The 4,208-nt window shown below is 41.0% G+C and overlaps 1 non-coding gene and 1 pseudogene across 1 annotated transcript; both read left to right on the forward strand.

Moving 5' to 3' along the window:
* The first annotated feature begins 1,467 nt into the window (after positions 1 to 1,467).
* LOC141124186 (5S ribosomal RNA) lies at positions 1,468 to 1,586 on the forward strand. Its single transcript, XR_012240787.1, has one exon. It is a non-coding gene; the product is annotated as a 5S ribosomal RNA (ribosomal RNA).
* Positions 1,587 to 1,589: 3 nt separating this feature from the next.
* Positions 1,590 to 1,708, forward strand: LOC141125146 (5S ribosomal RNA; annotated as a pseudogene).
* Positions 1,709 to 4,208: the final 2,500 nt, after the last annotated feature.

The following is a 4,208-nucleotide window of genomic DNA, read 5'->3' on the forward strand; positions in this document are numbered from 1 at the left end:
GTCCGCTGAAGGTCCGGTGAAGCCCACACATGATCGGATTGTCCGCCGGATTTGGTCCGTCGGCGTCCGTCGGACCAGTCTGGTCGAAAAGTCCGACCGTGTGTACGCTGCATTACAGGAGTGAATTTCCCTTCCTATGGGTAGATTTTCTCCCACTTCCTGTTGTCTCCCTCCATTTGTAAGTACGAGTTGTATGTAGGTTGGATGTATGTAACTCGGGGACTGCCTGTATGGTTTAACCACCAATTTGCACAAATAAGTAAAACATTTGTTTTGTTTTGGTGTGCACCTTCTTGGACTCTGTTGGTGTTACTGGCCTAATAGGTCCTAATAGGGATAATAGTGAATTCCTAGGAAAAATAAATTGCTGTATTTTATTTCATACTTTCTGTGTACTAAAGTTCTGGGAAGGTACATGTAACTCCCACAGCCCTTTTTAAAACCTCACCAGTATGTCCTTCCCAATGTCATTTATATTATTTGATGAATTGGAAGCCTCTGAAATAAATTGGTCCCTTAGTGAACCATTCAGTTTTGAAGGCACAGTGCTGGATTTCATTGCTGCAAGTGAAGTCTCTAAATGCAGGCCTTTGTCCTGGAAAACCTAGCAGCTGAGGGTGGGATTTGTCCATGTAACTATACCAGAACCAGAACAAACAGAGTTTTCCATTTTCCAGGAAGTCATGAGGGAACCCAATAACTATTTGATTATTTGATTTGCTTTGAGGCACTGCAAATCAAATTGGGGGTACACCAAGATAGCTGAGCAGTGCACTTTAATTGGGACAGTATGGCTAACATTCAGTGCTGCAGGAGAAAAAATACATGACTACAAATAAAAAATCATTATTGTTCAAATTAGATAAAACTGAAAAAAATGTGTATGAATATTGTGAGAAAACAATTAAATCACCCTGTGACAAGTGAAATTCATATGTGAATAAATCAACAAAAAGTCCATATTTTGATGTTCAAAGTGTCCTTGAAAGTTGTATCTTCTTATTACATCCACCACACCAGAGTGTTTAGTGATCCCACTCCCTTTAGAAATACACGCACCAACTTCCAATGCCCACACTTGCATGCAAGGCTAAAGCGCTTTTATAACCACCCAAAGAGGGTTAAATCGATATCCAATAGTGTATGCAGAAATCGTTCCGTAAAAAAGTAAAGGTGCTCCAATAGAGTAAAACAGTATAAACCAGTTTATTGTAAACACTACAAATCTTCAACCTTTTCACTCACATTTCACAAAATCCAAACCAGCAATGAAAGCCTCAAATCACAGCAAGCTAATCAAAATGGATCACACAGTGTAGGAATAGGGTCACGGAGGACCCAAGGTAAGCAGGCGTTAAATCTCAGCTCTCACCCCTTCCTCGGTGCCTGGCCACAGTATTGAATCACTACTTCCTCGTTCGGCTTCAAGCGTCACACATCACTGTTGAAGAACGTCGTACAGCCCACGCCTACGGCCACATCACCTCGAAAGCGCCCGATCTCGTCTGATCTCGGAGGCTAAGCAGGGTCGGGCCTGGTTAGTACCTGGATGGGAGACCACCTGGGAATACCAGGTGCCGTAGGCTAAAGCCTACAGCCACATCACCTTCAAAGCACCCGATCTCCTCTAATCTCGGAGGTTAAGCAGGGTCGGGCCTGGTTAGTACCTGGATGGGAGACTGCCTGGGATTACCAGGTGCTGTAGGCTAAGGGGGCGTGGCTGTACGACGTTCTTCACCAGTGACGTGTGACGCTTGAAACCGAACAAGGAAGTGGTGATTCGATACTGTGGCCAGGCACTGAGGAGGGGGTGAGAGCTGAGATTTAACGCCTGCTTACCTCGGGTCCGCCGTGACCGTATTCCTACACTGTGTGATCCATTTTGATTAGCTTGCTGTGATTTGAGGCTTTCATTGCTGGTTTGGATTTTGTGAAATGTGAGTGAAAAGGTTGAAGATTTGTAGTGTTTACAATAAACTGGTTTATACTGTTTTACACTATTGGAGCACCTTTACTTTTTTACATGTTGAACGATTTCTGCATACACTACTGGATATCACTTTATCGATTTAACCCTCTTTGTGTGATTATAAAAGCGCTTTAGGCTTGCACGCAAGTGTGGACATTGGAAATCGGTGAGTGTATTTCTAAAGGGAGTGGGATCACTAAACACTGTCCTGATGATCAGTGCAGCCCAAACAGTGCTGCCAATCTGTGCTCACCAGTGCTGCCAATCAATGCCCCTCAGTGATGCTTGCCAGTGCCACCTATGAGTGCCGCCTATCAGTGCTGCCTCTTTGGTGCCTCCTCATCAGTGCCGCCTATCAGTGTCCATCAGTGCAGCCTATCAGTGCTCCAAAGACATGCTGGTAGGTTAATTGGTTTCTGTCTAAATTGTCCCTAGTATGTATGAATGTGAGTTGGGGACCTTGGATTGTGGGCTCCTTGAGGGTAGGGACCGATGTGACCGATGTGCGTGTGCGATGTATGTGTGGAGCTCTGCATAAATTGACAGCGCTATATGGGTACCTTAAATAAATAATAATAATAGATGAGCATCTTAATGGGACACAATGTATATGGATAGGGACAATTGTAGGCATGCACTCACACTCACTCAGGTTGAACTGGATGGACTGGTGTCTTTATTCAACCTTACTAACTATGTAACTATGTAATCAGTGCAGCATATCAGTGCCATCAGTGCAGCCTATCAGTGCCCATCAGTGCAGCATATCAGTGCTCATCAGTGCAGCCTCATCAGCACACATCAGTGAAGGAGACAAATTACATTTTACAACATTTTATAGCAGAAACTAAGAAAACATTTTTTTCAAAATTTTAGGTCTTTTTTCGTTTGCTTAGCAAAAAATAAAAAACCCAGTGGTGATTAAATTCCACCAAAAGAAATCTCTATCTGTCTCAAAATAATGATAAAATATTTAGTTTGGATACAGTGTTGCATGGCCGCGCAATTGTCATTCAAAGTGCAACATTCTGAAAGCTGAAACTTGGCCTGGGTGGAAAGGGGGTGAAAGTGCTCAGTAGGCGAGTGGTTAAAAAAAAAGAAAAACAGTTATCTCCTATTGCTGTGTCATGTACTTTTGGTTCTGGCAGGTTGGTTATAGGGTAGGTCATCACTGGAAATAGAAAGAGGACCCAGAATTGCCAGCTGCGCCTCCCGGGGTCATTGCTACTCTTTTATGTCTGTTTATCTGGCTTTTTTTATGCAGAAACATTATCAAAATAAGTCTTGATCAAGATACAAACATTGCAATCATAGCTTCCCATTCTTTATCATGTTTCTCTGAGAGAATGAAGGGAACGCTGGATGCTGAGGGCTATCAAAACATTTCTCTTGTCTGAAACTTAAAATAAATAAGACCAAATGTTTTCTTTGTTTCACATGTTAGCTATGCTTACTTTGTGGTGACTAAAAGAGATATGTCAGAAAGGCTAGGTATACCATTATAGTCAGGTAATACATGTTTTCTGATTTAAAATAATTTATATTTAAAAAAAAATATGTTGCAGTTTACCAGTTCTTAGATGTGATTAGTTTTCTTTTTTCAGCCTTACTACCCTTTTTTTACCTGGGGATCCTGCCACACTCGCTCGCTGTACTGTACCGTACCTATGGAAATACAGCATTGTCAACTTAGAGTGCACTCCTGATTTGGACTATAAAACACTACCCATATCTCTACAAGGAGATATAGGGAAAGATTTTTTTCTTTAACTATTCGAACAGATATAATTCTCAAGCTTTCAATAGTAAATATAACACACCAAAATTAAGCAAATAAGAGAAGTTTATTGTTAGGATTTACAGAAGTCTGGAAGACAAAAAGCTTTAATTAATGAGGGTGCCACTATGTTTAAGCACATGCTGCCATCTAGTGTTTGTCATGGTAATATTTTCATCTCTCTTGTTCCTAAGCTGTGACTGTATGTATCCTGTAAATTACAATTAGGAGGCTTGTGTGTTTTTTTTGTGGTTAGGACTGAACCACAGTTACAAAATATCTCATCTACCTCTATGCCAATTTTTTTGTTCCATGATTATCTAAATTAGTATGAGAATATACAATTAGAACATTTAGCATGCTTACTAATTTTCTAGATTTTCGTCTACTTATTCTTTGGAGCAGAACATTCAGTAAAAATCCAGACACTAAAGCATGTCCTGCTCAATGCACAGATAAAAT

This window comes from Aquarana catesbeiana, linkage group LG01 (genome assembly GCF_042186555.1).
Source record: "Aquarana catesbeiana isolate 2022-GZ linkage group LG01, ASM4218655v1, whole genome shotgun sequence".
NCBI classification, from domain to species: Eukaryota; Metazoa; Chordata; class Amphibia; order Anura; family Ranidae; genus Aquarana; species Aquarana catesbeiana.